Raw genomic sequence first — 15,005 nt, 5'->3', positions numbered from 1 at the left:
AAGCAAATCATAATGTAAGTCAACTTCGATTTTGTATCTTAGAAATGGTGCCAATTTTGCCAGGAAGAGACAACTCCAGTCACCTACTAAGGAGAGAAACTTTTTGGATCAATTATCTGAACACTATGAATCCATCCGGACTCAATGAAAAATTAGATCTGAACTGTTTTTTATAAATCAGTTTTTCAACCCAAGAGACTGTGATGTAAATAGCACTCTAAATTGTGATGAAACTTGCCGTATAATTTTGTAGCAATTATGTATCCGTTATTTCACTTCTGTTAAATCTTTATTTAAATTGTAAATTTGATTGCCTAAAAGTTTGGATATGATCTGCATACACACTTCATTTACCCAATGTAAATATACATTTCCACGGCCATTCACATGTAGATAGACGGGCTTTCAAATCCGCGATCACACATGACGGTCAGAAGGATTCTGAATATTTCTACACAAAGTCCTACACTTATTTTTAGCACACCCGATCGGCAACAACCCGTCCGTTTTCACTGTTTGCACGTTTGACACTTGATATGTCGCGACTTCTGGTCACATGATCGGAACTCGAAAAAGCCGCAGACCCGACAACGAGACGAGAACACATTGATTTGTGCAGGTAAAACGCCGTTTGGCGTAATTTTGATTACATTTACATTGACCACCGTAGAAATGCACACGTAAAACCTGACGGTCGCATATTTACTTTCTAGATCGTGATTTCGAAACAAAAACTTATTTGAAAGCCACCAACGATCGTGCAAAGGTCAGTTCGCCTTTCAAACATATTTCTGACTGGTCATGTTCACGATTGGGTTATAAGGTTACTATCCCCACAAACTTTTCTTGTTTATCACAAACGTAACTTACTACATGGTTTGTGGTTGGTTTCAACAACATTTATACATTTGGTATAAACAAAGTATACAAGATCACAATATGAACTATTGTACTCCAGACGCTTAAAATTTCTTATATTAACTGTTTCAGAGAAAGAATCCCCTGAGGAAGGGCATTATTGCTTGAAATGCATTGGGAATTATAAAATGTACAAAATATGGTATGAAAATAATACACAAGGAAGAAATCATGAGTATTGAAAACAATGATAACGATTGAAAATAAAATATGATGAACGAACTTACCCGACTGGACTAACTATTTAAGGAAAATATAAAGGAGTGCGAGGCAGGAGTGATTCTTGAGTGCCAGGAACCACATGGGACATTTATATTTGATCTATCCTATTGCTCAGTAGGGTAACCTACCTACGCACCACTGAAACTAACGAAATATACCGAACATTAAAAATACACCATTCAAACAAAATAAGAGTGCGGAATCCCTTTCCAATTGGTTCTAATCATACGTCTGAGCAAAACGATTCACGCACCACAAACAACCCAAAACAAAAACATGCAATTTGCGGATATTGCACACACCACGGAACAAAGAGCAGAAACATTGGTATTTACAGAGGAGGACACCAATCGCATTTATTCCTTAATTGAAGAAACAGAAGAAATAAGTGCTGGAACAGGTTCAAAAGAATCCACAATCAAACAACTGTTATACATATCTAAACGAATAGTCAATCAAAAATTACACGCAAGCACACTAATAAAGTACCACAAAACACAGAGGATCCCAAGAGGATTAAGGATATCTTTGAAATCAACTCTATGCAAAAACAACGCAAGGTTCACAGAACGCTGGCATGCAATACTGAATAAGTGCTCGCTTGACTTAATTTTACTAATAATAGAAGAGTTAGCTAAATTAATTGAGGATCTTACAAAGGAAATAATTCAAACTAAAGAAGAATTGTCAAAATTAACAACCAAGGATGAATGGAACCAAGTACTCGCAGACATTAACATAAAAATAGATGAATACACTAAAGAGATAAACGACAGGAAAGTGCGTAAATTCAAAAGGGATACTACTGACTACCGCCTCGGAGAAGTTTACTCATGGGCGGTAATCTACGCAAAAAGACGCCAACAAAAGCCTAACGCTTCAACGAGTGAAACCTCGTCAGACAGTTCTGAATACAAAAGACCAGCTTTTGAAAGAAGACCAAGAACAGGTACAACGATCCAAAAACAATCAGGCAAAGGGGATAGACCTGAATCCACCAATGTGCAAGTACCTGCAATTTCACAAGTCCCGGTTTCTTTTTTAGAGCCAGGCCCAGGACCCTCAGTAGAACCAGGAGGAGCAAAAAAACAAACAAACATAGAAACAGTGGCTCAAAATACCAGGAGTCAGAAACCCTAGTTATAAATATCTCGAAACACACATTGAGTGACACGGAATCAAAGACATTGCAAAAAGGATCATCGTATGTTCCAACATATCACTCAAACTTGTTAGAAACAAAAATTTGCTTGTACAAATTTTTAAGGTCATTACGATTAAGACATTTTTTTAACAATGTTGTTGATTCAGAGATCGGGGTGGCGGGTACTTCCAATAGAGAGCAATCGTTTGTCTAGCTGCTCCTAACATCTGGGCTATAATACGCCAACCAGAGTGTGTCATGACTGCAAGTTGAGTTGGTCTGACACCATGGGGGATTTGGTATGGGGAAGCCCACTGTATCTGTGGCTTTGGATGTGGCTTAAGACCTCCTTCCAAAACATTGCTCCAAGTGGGCCCAGGACTGTAGGGGTGTCCTGCTCATGCAGGGCACCCTAACACTTAAAGCCGAGCACCCAGCCTTCAGGATTGAAAGGCCTGCTTTAGGGGTGACTTGGAGGTTTTAAGTGCAGTGATCTTTGATCTCGGGAACCTAAATCATTCGTAAGAGGTGCTAGCACCAGCTTACACAGGCTGCAATGGCCGGCCTGTAGTTAGTTTGAGTGGTCACTCACGGGTGGTTTAATGCATGCTTCAGCCCATGGGGGACCCCTGCTGTATCTATGCCCTGGGTACCTCCGTACCATATACTAGGGACTGATAGGGGTACACCAGTAGCCAATATGGGATGTACTCACCATAACCAATTTAGGGGGGAAGCACCAAGACTGTGTTCCCAGTCAGACGAGTCAGAAGCAGCATAGCACCAGGCAAAAAGTGGGGGTAACTATGAAAGCAGATCCTACTTTCCTACAGCTACGCATGGAGCCTTAAAGACCGTGTGCTGCCTAACTGGTTGCCAATGACGTGTGCTGATGGGTCCTCTCACAGATTCAAATTGGAATTTTTTTAAAGAGTGTGCCGCTGCGTTTTTCAGGGTCTGCAGCTTCTTTAATAGACCCACCGAAAGGTTGAGCTGGAGACTGTTACAATAGTCCAGTCTTGTTAATACAAGAGAAATGACCACTGCTTTCAAGGGTTCAAATGGTAAATATTTTTCAATTTTCTTGACCGGTCTTCAGGAACAGAAAGAGGCTGAAGTAACCTCCTTAACTTGTTCCTTTAGCTTCACCTCATTGTCAGGCATTATTCCCAGGCTCTTAACCTATGGCACTGGAGTGGGGAGTGACCCTAGTTCAGGTGTCCAATAGGATGGGTTGTTTCCAAATAGAATAACCTCCATTTTTGATGAGTTCAACTTTAAACAGTTGTTATCCATCCATGTGCTCATGCAATCTCTAAAAGTGTCACTGGAATTGATCACATCTTTAGCCAGTGACCATGTGCATGCCATCTGCATCGGATGCCAGGGATAGGGAGAACGATTTTTATGAGTTTGCCCAGTGTCGTGACATATAGGTTAAATACAGTAGGGCTCAAATACGATCCCTGCGGGGCTCTACATGGCAAGGTATAATGTTTAGAGGAGAATGCTTCCTCTGCCACCGCCTGCTGCCTATTGCGAAGAACGATTTTAGGAAACTAAGTGTGGGCCTCCAATCCTAAGACTCCGCATGCGGTCACCCAGCACAGCATGGTTTACCGTGTCAAATGCTGCGGAGAGGTCCAGAGCGGCATTCCCTCCTCTGGTTTTCTCCATTGCTACCAACAGTGGGGATTTGTTACTGTGATTTTTTTTTTCTAAAACTGAACTGGGTGTCATCAAGGAGATGGTTATCAATAAATGCCGCTAGCTGCTCACTCAAACCTTTCTCCACCAGCTTTGCAGGATATGGGAGCCTCGAACTGGGTCGATAGTTATTCATATCCATGGTGTTACCGTTGGCTTAACAGTGGAAGGACTGAAGCTGATTTCGAGTGACATGGGACTTCTCCCTCTTTGAACATTTCTGCATGATACTAGATGAAGTGCTAATAACTCTATTGCCATATGCACTATCTTTGGTGGGCAAGGGACTTGAGGGGAGCCGGATTTGATGGTTGGAGTTAGTTTTCTAAGTTGTTCTGCCAATGGAGCCTCAAGTTATTTAGCCTGATGCTCTCTAAATCTGAATTGAAATGCTGTGTTAAGGTTTGAGTAGTCCAGTTGCTAATGGTAAACTGGTTAAAAATATTTGCGACCTACTCTTGAAAGAAGCGTGCTATTGAGTCACAAAATTCTTGACTATTGTTTGCAGCATTATTTGTAGCGGCAATAATCTCTGGTCCCGAGTTTTGATCTGCTCCGGTTTCAGTGATAAACACTAGATTCACTTAATGGGTCAGAACAAAGTCATAACATTCGAAATTATGTTTAATTAAAAATCCTGTATGCAAGAATATACAGTTAAGCATGGAGTGAACACGAGAGCGAACATTGTTAGATTTGTACCATGGGCCCTCTGTACCCTGAATGTGTTCTAAGGGGTCAGACCTCAGGCATATGGCTTTGTAGCTATGACAGACAGTTTTAGTGGAATCAGTGTGGTAGAGCATATCTTACATTGGGGAGACTTACCACAGGGTCTGAGAGTAATCCGCGTCTCTCGTGAGTAGTCCAACCTCCGTGCCTAACCTGAATCCAAATGGCCAGAGGGACGGGCACTAGTTGCGGGCCAGGTGCGGATGGGTGCAGATGGGCTTGCCTTGCGCGTCAGCGGCTCGCCCACTTCACGAACGGGCTGCTGAGTGTCTTTTGAAGCCCGCCATAAGAGGGGAGTGACCAGGGGAGTGGCAAGCACAGGTCGCATTGCGAGCAACTTCGGGAAGCACGCTAGGGCAAATAAGTATGCAGCCCGAGGTCGAGCAACCTCTGACTTCTAGCGCAGGCTACCCTACACCTGAAGACTACTGGTAAAGGAAAATTTAAAATAAAATGGGAGAAATTCAAAACTAATGACCAAATATTGCTGTAAGAGCTGCAATGACGGATGAAGCAAAGATCTTTGCTTCATTTGTCATTGCAGCTCTTACAACCATATTTGTTCTTCTGCCTGACCATTTGTAAAGCGGTCTTATACCCTCTGGGGTTATGTTCACGCTATATAAAACTTTGTAAATAAATAACATTATTAAATAATATGATTGAGACCCGTTTGTTTTGCCAATCCTTATTAATATGGTCCTGGGATTTCCATTGATTTGATTACTTCTGATGGATACATATGAGGATTCCTCACTTTATAAATCATCATTCCAGACTTCACAGTGGTCTGGAAAAGTTTTCTGTTGCAAAGATGAAGGAAGCGCAGGATAAGGCAAGTAACGTCTTTATTCTACGTTCACAAGTCCACATCCAGCAGCAGCTCTGCATGAATAACATTCTGTCATGAGCATTCTAAGATAGCCTCTCGGCCAACAGTAGGGTTGTACCAACAGAGGGGCAAGAAGGAGGGGGAGAGAGAGAGAAGGAAGAAGAGAGGGAAGTACCATAATGAAATGCATAGAAAATACAACATTTTGCCTCAGTAATATCTCTCCTGCACTGTCATATGGCGTCAGCCGTGGCTCTGAGTCCAGACATGATGAGACCAGATTACATTAGGTACCAACCGGTGCTCTGGAGCCAGTTCCTGTTTTCATTTCTTTTTCTCTTTGTGTCTCACTGAAGAAACCCCGCAGCATTTCGACAGCGACTAGGTCCAATATCTCTTCTGAAAGTTTGAGCTTAAGCCCTGTCGCAGGTACCACAAGATTTGTTGACTAGGCTCAAACTATGTCATGGCAACCTTCAATTCTTACACCTCCATGCCCTAGAAGGGCATCCGCGAGCGAAGGGCAAGCTGTTTTTTTGCCAAGACTTGCAGAGAGATGTCCAGGCAATCTCCCTTAACTTGAAGTAATTCTCTTGTAAAGAAACATTTTCCCAAGAAATCCTCTTATAATGACACACTAAAAGCGCAATCGGAAAAAGTCCTCTTTCAGATGATCAGTGCTGTTCTCCGACACCAACTCCTCCTTGTAACTCCTCCTCGTTGGACAAGATCCTGATTTAAAATAAAAAAAGATGAGACCACAGTTTTTGGGTCCATTGGCTGTTCCGCACAGTTCAATGCCATTGGGCTGGCTATACTAGATCTATCTGGATGACTGGTACCCTCTGGTCCACACTCCGAGGAGGAACATGTTCTTTGGGCTTCAGAGCTCCAATCCTGAGGCTGTGCCACATGGGCAGCTGCCTCAGCGAAAAAAGTCTAAGCCTGGAAAACTACTGTTGTATTCTGTACCATATGGGGCTCAAAGGGGGATTCTGGAAGAATCTGAGTTAGAACACTTGTAGGAAATTTCCATTGGTTTGTGTGGTTGTGAAGGGGCGTTTTATTTGTAGCAGTTGCTGCCATTCCATTTCCTGTGTAGGATGGACACTTCTTTATTGTGAAATTAACATATATTTTTCTCCAGTCGCTTGTGTTTTTTACTATAATACTGGCGACGAGCATAGGCTAAAGAAATTGGCAATTAAATGGGCAAATCGTAGAAATGTTCAGGAAATCAGGAGGCCTTAGAGGAGGATGTATCCAGTGAAAGCACTTCATACTGCCCCTAGAGGTGGAAATGCATATGATGGGCACATTCAGGGTTGAGATAAACTCTTATTTGCGACAACTATTCGTGCAGATTCAAGGAACAGGAAGTTCGAGGCATGTGGGCTGCTAAATTCATATCTATTGCATAGATCGCCGCCTAGTGTTGGGTCCGGATGATTGCACATTGTTGTTTTGGAAGAGTCTTCGAAGTATCACGAGATAGGTGGCTCCTCCCCTGGACTACAGTGCGCATGGGCATCGACTCCATCCCCAGATTGTTTTTTTCCGCCATTGGGTTCGGATGTGATTTTGACGTCTCCTGTTCGGAATCGATAAAACAATTTCTTTAAGGCCAAAAGGCCTTCTTTACTTCGTCGGTATTGTTCGCGTTCGGTCTCGTGTGTACTCCAACTCTTCGAGTCGGATATCTGAGGAGTCGGGTGACTCTTCGGTCATCGAGGCCCTGTCGACGCAGCAAGACCCGGACGACGCTACGATGGAACGGAGCCCGTTCAAGTACTGCCCCGTGTGTGGATCGAAGTACCCACACATCGACGTGCATCCTGTATGCAACAAGTGCCTGTCGCCGGACCACAACGAGGCCAACTGTATGGCCTGCTCGAGATTCAGGTCGAAGACGACGCTCAAGATTAGGCGCGTGGCGCGCCTCGAGGCCCAGCGATCGGCACCGGCGCCGGCAGACATCTTTGGCGACCCCGAAGCAGACGAGCAAGAGCTTCAACTGCAGATGTCACCTACATCGGCGGAGGTCGAGGCCGACTACGGAGAACCCGTTGAGGACCTGGACCTAGACGAATACGTCGAGGAGGTAGGGAATGACGAGGAAGCTTATGGGGCCATGGAAGATAGCTCGGAGGAAGAGCTATGCCCCGTACGTACAATTACTAAGGCTCAGGTCACGGGATCGCCACACGGCCTTGCCCACGACCCTACACCTCAATCCTCGGCCCGCCTTCTGGCCCGGCTACGGACATACTAGCGGAGCCTCCATTACCTAAATCGAAACCGAAACTAAAAACATCGGAATCGAAAACAACAAAGATGGCCGACACACCATCGAAACCGAAGACGTCTGCGACACCATCGGCGCCGTCGTCCTCGGAGACATCGACGCCGAAGAAGGCTGTCGAACAGGCTAAGGTACCGAAAGGGGTCAAGGAGCCAAGCTCGAAGATGGTCGTCGAGCAAGTGTCAAGCAAAGTGGCCGAGTCGAAGTCAAGGAAGACTGTCGAAACGCCTTCAGCCATGGCTACTGCTCCAACAGGCAAACGGGCAGTCGAGGCGAAGTCCGTGAAGGGCACCGAGCCAAAGTCTGGAGCCCTGACGCTAAAAGAAAGAGCTGTCGATCCGAAGCCTGCGGCGTCGACGCCTAAGGCCGTAGCAGAGGGTCGGAGTGCAGTCGTCTGCGTCTCCGGCGACCGAAGAAATATCTTCGACGCTCGGATCTTCTCCTGTAGGTGGACCGAGGTCATCGGTCGGATCGACAAAGCCATCCGCTTCTTTTACTAAGCAGGTAGCAGACTCCCTTAAGCGGATACGGGAAAAGGGGTTGACGTCGGAGCCGAAACCTCCTTCGGTACCGCAGTCGATAGCCACACCGAAGAAGACTTCGACGCCAATACTTTATACTCTACCGCCGAAGGTGGCGCCGAAGGCCTTTGCACCTCGATCGGTGCCAAAGGACCCAGAAGGGTCGGGGAAAACGCATCAAAGTGGACGTTTCGATCGACACCCTTCAATAGAAGAGCAGTCGCAACATTATATAGACGCCGACACGGGAAAATTGACGCTCCACAAGCGGAAAATTACTTCCAAGCCTGTAGAGTCGTTTGTAATACCTCTAAAGAAGAAGAGGCCAGCGCCAGAAACACCAGACCTCGTTGAACCCATTCCTCAAAGACCTAGGAGGAGTCCGACACCTTCACCCACTTGCTCAGATGAGATGAGGGTGAACAGGATGAAGAGTATAACTTTCCTGACAATACTGACCCTGATGAGCAGCAGGACTCATGGGTAGACTCTGGTGATCAGGGGGACCAACAAGTGGTACATGACCCACAGGTTTATGGTGTGAAAACTTCTCCAACGGAAGACTCTGCGGCATTTAATGCCTTGATTGAAAGGGCGGCTACAAACCATAAGGTGGAACTGCATGCCGACCCTGTGGAAGTTGACTTTTTGTTTGACACTTTCTCTGCATCAGAAAAAACTGTGAAGACACTTCCTATGCTCAAAGGGGTTCTCAAGCATGCCACTGACATTTTCAAGGAACCCACGAGGGCAAGGGTGGTAAACCCCCGGATAGAAAAGAAATACAGACCGGCACCTGGAGACCCAACTTATATACGGGGCCAGTTGCCTCTGGACTCTTTGGTGGTCTCCAATGCCCGCAAGAGGGCGAATTCACAGACCACGGGTGAAGCTCCTCCCCCAGACAAGGAGTCAAAAGTGCTGGAGGCATCGGGGAAACGGGTGGCAGCGCAAGCAGCCAACATCTGGCGCATAGCTAACACACAAGCCCTATTGGCCAGATATGATAGGGCACACTATGACACCTTAGAGCAGCTATTACAACACCTTCCAGACAAGTTTAAAGAAGGAGCTGAGATGCTAATACAGGAGGGCAAGCTCATTTCCAACGCTGCAATCAAATGTGCGCTCGATGTTGCAGATACTGCAGCAAGAGCGATAAACACTAGTGTGATGTTGAGGCGTCAAGCATGGCTCCGCATCTCAGGGTTCAAGCCAGAGATCCAGACGACCATCCTCAACCAGCCCGTTAATCCAGACAGACTGTTTGGCCCAGAGGTTGACACCACCCTCGAGAAGATCAAAAAAGATACTGAGACAGCTAAATCCATGGGTGCGCTTCAGTCTCAGCAATTCAGAGGGAACACTTTTCGTCGCTCAAGTTCACGAGGTGTTACCAGAGGACACTTGGCACAGCAGACGCAATTCAATAGAGGAGGCGCACAGTCCTCATACCCCAAACAGGGTAGAGGAGGTTACAGGGGAAACAGCGCCAAGGACAGAGGCAGAGGCAACAACAGTTCCCGCTCCTCTGCTGCCAACAAACAGTGACTCTCTGTCACTGCCCCCCGACCATCTAACACCCGTCGGGGGGAGACTCCAACAGTTCCTGCCAGTCTGGAAGTCCATCACCACGGACAGGTGGGTAAGGAAACTTATCCAGTTCGGCTATTGTTTGGAGTTAACGTCCACTCCACCCAACATACCCCCAAGACAACATCCTATGTCAGCAGAGCACTTGCACTTATTGCAGCAAGAAGTCCTTGTGATGCTGCAAAAAGGCGCAATAGAGCTCGTGCCGGTGGAGGAAGAAGGCACAGGGGTTTATTCCCTGTACTTCTTAATCCCAAAGAAGGACGGCTCGCTCAGACCCATTCTGGACCTACGCCCCCTCAACCTGTACATACTCTCAGAACACTTTCACATGTTAACACTACAGCAGGTTCTTCCATTGTTGAACTAGGGAGATTTCCCCGCAACCTTGGACCTCAAGGATGCTTATTTTCACATACCACTCCACCCATCCCACAGAAAGTACCTCAGGTTCACCATACAAAACAGGCATTACCAGTTCAAGGTCCTACCCTTCGGAGTGACCACTGCCCCCAGAGTGTTCACAAAGTGTCTGGCGACCGTGGCAGCGCACCTCAGGAGACAAAACATACATGTCTATCCTTACCTGGACGACTGTCTCGTTCAAGCCAAGTCGGCACAGCAGTGCGCCGCACACATGTTCCACACCATTCACCTCCTTCACAGTCTGGGGTTTTCGTTAAACTATCCAAAGTCGCACCTTCAGCCAGCCCATGTGCTGCAGTATCTGGGCGCGACAATAAATACTCTAACTGCTACAGCTCAGCCGAACCCAGCGAGAATCGACAACATCCAGTCGCTCATCCAGAGGTTCAGACCGCAACACTCACTCCCAGCGAGAGTGTTCATGCAGTTGATAGGCATGATGGCCTCCTGCATCTTCATAGTCCTGCACGCGAGATTGCATATGCGTCCGCTCCAGGAATGCTTGGCGCATCAGTGGACACAAGCTCAAGGACAGTTAAAAGACCTAGTGTTGGTGACCGGTCGGGCATACATCTCTCTGCATTGGTGGAACCCACACAACCTTTGCAAGGGCCGACCGTTCCAAGAGCCTGTGCCACAGGTCATCCTGACGACGGACGCTTCTCTCCTGGGTTGGGGAGCTCATGTGCTCCACTACACGGTGCAGCGCCTATGGACGACACAGCAAAGGAAGATGCACATCAACTATCTAGAGTTGATGGCTATCTTCATGGCACTCAAGTCCTTCAAGGTACCTCTGTGCAACAAAGTCGTGTTGATCCGGACGGACAACATGACAGCCATGTACTACATCCAGAAGCAGGGAGGTACGCACTCTCCACAGCTGTCTCATCTGGCTCAGAGCATGTGGAAGTGGTCCATTCAGAGGAACATCTTCCTCATGGCGGAACACCTCCCGGGCAAGGACAATCCGATGGCGGACCTGCTCAGCAGGTACAGCCACCAGATGCACGAGTGGGAGATACATCCATCAGTACTCCGCCCGTACTTCCAGCAGTGGGGTCATCCAGAGATAGACCTGTTTGCCACAAGGGAAAACGCAAAATGCCAAAGCTTTGCCGCTAGGTTCCCTCACCCACAATCGCAGGGCAATGCTATATGGATGAACTGGTCAGGCAGATTTGCGTACGCTTTTCCCCCAGCACCTCTCATTCCGCTGGTGGCAAGAAAACTAAAGCAACACTCGCTGACGCCCATCCTGGTTGCTCCAACGTGGGCACGCCAACCGTGGTACACCACGTTTCTAGAACTCTCCGTGGTGCCGCATCAAAGGTTGCATCTCACGCCCAGGCTCTTGACGCAGAACCATGGCGACATTCAGCATGCAGATCCGCAACAGCTCAATCTGGGGATCTGGCTCCTGAGGTCTTAGAGTTTGGCTACCTTAACCTGCCTCCGGAATGCATGGACATCATCAGGGAGGCAAGGAAGCCCACCACCAGAGCTTGCTATGCTGCAAAATGGAAGCGGTTTGTCATTTACTGTACAGAACACAATATCAACCCGCTAGAGGCATCCATTCCTAACATCATCTGTTATTTGTTACATCTTTACAAATGCAATCTAGCGTACGCTTCCATTCGGATACACTTATCCGCCATAGCGGCTTATCTCCAGAACAGGCAGCATCTCTCTGTTTTCAGGGTGCCTGCCATTAAAGCCTTCCTGGAAGGACTGAAACGAGTCATTCCTCCCAGAACCCCACCAGCTCCTGTGTGGAATCTCAATGTGGTTCTCACCAGGTTGATGGGCCCACCTTTTGAGCCTCTACATTCATGTGAGATTCAGTTCTTAACATGGAAAGTGGCTTTCCTCATTGCTATTACATCTCTCAGACGTGTTAGTGAGCTGCAAGCTCTCACGATACAAGAGCCATTTATACAGATTCCCTCAAACAGGGTCGTGCTCCGCACTAACCCCAAGTTCCTTCCAAAGGTGGTGTCACACTTTCATGTCAATCAGACTATTGAACTGCCCGCATTCTTTCCAAAACCGGAAACAGTAGCAGAAAGAATGCTCCATACGCTGGACGTCAAAAGGGCATTGATGTACTACATTGACAGAACACAACCATTTAGAAAGACACAGCAACTTTTTGTTGCCTTCTCAGCCCAGCACAAAGGCAACCCAATTTCCAAGGCAGGAATAGCCAGGTGGATCGTTAAATGTATTCAGATTTGTTACCAGAAAGCTAAACGCACTTTAACGGTCCCCCCCAGAGCACACTCCACACGCAAGTTGGGAGCCTCCATGGCTTTCCTGGGGAACATTCCTTTGGAAGACATTTGCAGAGCAGCCACGTGGTCAACGCCACACACGTTTACCAAACATTACTGTGTAGATGTGCATTCCAAGCAGCAGGCAGCTGTAGGACAGGCTGTTCTCAAAACTCTTTTTCAGACTTCTGCAGCTGGCACGGGCGGCCGCCGTTAATGGAGGGACTGCTATGTATTCTATGCAATAGATATGAATTTAGCAGCCCACATGCCTCGAACTGAATATGCTACTTACCAGTGTGCATTTTTTTTTTTTTTTGCAGAGTTTTATATAGCGCGAACTAGAACCGAACCGAATCAGTTATCAGAGCGCTTTACATAGCACCAGTTACATGAGGACACACTTTCATTTTAGGCACGGGGAGATTAAGTGATTTGCCCAGAATCACAGGGGGTTTTTGGCGTCGTTACCGAGACTCGAACCTAGTTCCCCAGGTTCGAGGTCGAGCGCCTTAGCCATTTGGCCAACCCCTCTCCCATCTGTTCTTGGCATGTAGGGCTGCTAACATTCATACGGTGCCCGTAGCGGCTGCAGATTATTTCTTGCATTCAATCATTAGCATGGACATCAGTTACACTATTTCACTCCATCTCTGACACAATGGCTAAAAACAATCTGGGGATGGAGTTGATGCCCATGCGCACTGTAGTCCAGGGGAGGAGCCACCTATCTCGTGATACTTCGAAGACTCTTCCAGGACAACAATGTGCAATCATCCGGACCCAACACTAGGCGGCGATCTATGCAATAGATATGAATGTTAGCAGCCCTACATGCCAAGAACAGATGCATACTGGTAAGTAGCATATTCATTATATCCACCTGGAAATAAACCCCTATACGTATTTTGGGTATGTTAGTTCTACACTTGAATTCAAGAAAAAGGAAATTACTGCTAAGGTGAACATAGGTAAACAAGTATCAGTGCCTTGAGAACCTCACAGGTGATTTGTAGTGCTTTATAAGTCCTGATTGATTGGTTGAAGGTTATTCTTTGTTAGGCTGGCCCAGAAAAAGGCGCTATGATCACTCTGGATCCCAACAAACTGAACGGGTTTCAGTTTACAAAGATCTCATAACGTCAGTGAAAGATAGCAGTTCGGTTTAGAAATTGGAGGCAAAATTCCCAGGGGTTATCACCAGTTCTTTGGGACAGCTTAAAAGTTATATTTAGGAAAGGTTCTAGTTCTAAAGTTCACAGAATAGGAAATAAACCTTTATCCACAATACCGGATTTGAAAAAAGAACTGAACTGTCTGTCAAAGAATGAGTCATTGATAAATAAAATCCTCGAAGTAGTTATCCCATATCTTTTTGCCCACAAAACTAATGGCAAGGTTAGACTGTGTGTAGAGTTATGCAATCTAACAAATTGTGTGTTGGTTGCCCACCATCTTTTAATGATTGTTGGAGAAATGCTATATATGTTAAAGGCTGCTATGGTATCAGTACCTAGGAATTACCATCTACATGAAGATTAACCTTCATTACACCAGAAAGGGCATATGCATACAAGTAGATGCCTTTTCGGTTAGTATCGGTCTCCTCTGTACCAAATGTTCCAGAATGCCAAAAATGTGCATACTTTCAGGATGACTTTTTAATTTTCGCAGTTGTGAAAATGATTACACTGTTACTGTTTGAGGTTTTGAACATACTAGAATTTAGCAGGTGGACAATCACAAAGGAGAAATCTAATACTGCCATAAATAGTGTGGAATGTCTTGGACATATTATTGAGAATGTGGTGGTTCTGACAACATTGTTTATAATGGATCTTTTTGTTTGACTTTAACAGTTCTCACGTATCACAACCACAGTCAAATACACAATACAATGGCATTGGCATTTATAATTCACCTTTTCTCACATTTTGCTGCTATTGTGATGCTGAACCTACACCGGGACATTCTGGTTTTCCATCTCATCTAATTATATCCCGTCCCCCTCCAACATCATATATTTTACTGTCCATTTCTGCTGTTCAGTTTTGACAAGTGTACTGGTCATGGCAATCTAGCCTTCCCCTTCTGCAGTGTCCTCTACTGATTTTTTCAGTAGTTTGGCTAGCTTTAATATGCTGTTCCTCATTCTGCCAATGCCACGCTCAATGTGGCAAATTCTATCTTCATCTTATTGTTCTTTTTCCCAGGATATATACTTAATAAACAGTTTATTTGTTTTTCTGGTAACATTCCTGTCACCTTTCTTAGACATACAACCATATCATTCCAAAATCCCAGTATGCTAGGACACTCTGAGACCATATGT

At 45.9% G+C, this 15,005-nt stretch overlaps 1 protein-coding gene across 8 annotated transcripts in view; it reads left to right on the top strand.

Annotated features, from left to right (window-relative positions):
- The window catches only part of DNPEP (aspartyl aminopeptidase), a 1,185,204-nt gene that overhangs the window by 931,496 nt on the left and 238,703 nt on the right, over nucleotides 1-15,005 (top strand). The gene's annotated exons all lie outside the window — the stretch shown is intronic.

Source organism: Lissotriton helveticus, chromosome 3_1 (genome assembly GCF_964261635.1).
Source record: "Lissotriton helveticus chromosome 3_1, aLisHel1.1, whole genome shotgun sequence".
In the NCBI taxonomy this organism is placed as follows: domain Eukaryota; kingdom Metazoa; phylum Chordata; class Amphibia; order Caudata; family Salamandridae; genus Lissotriton; species Lissotriton helveticus.
Note: the sequence above shows the minus strand (reverse complement) of the source record. Positions and strands in the feature narration are given on the sequence as shown.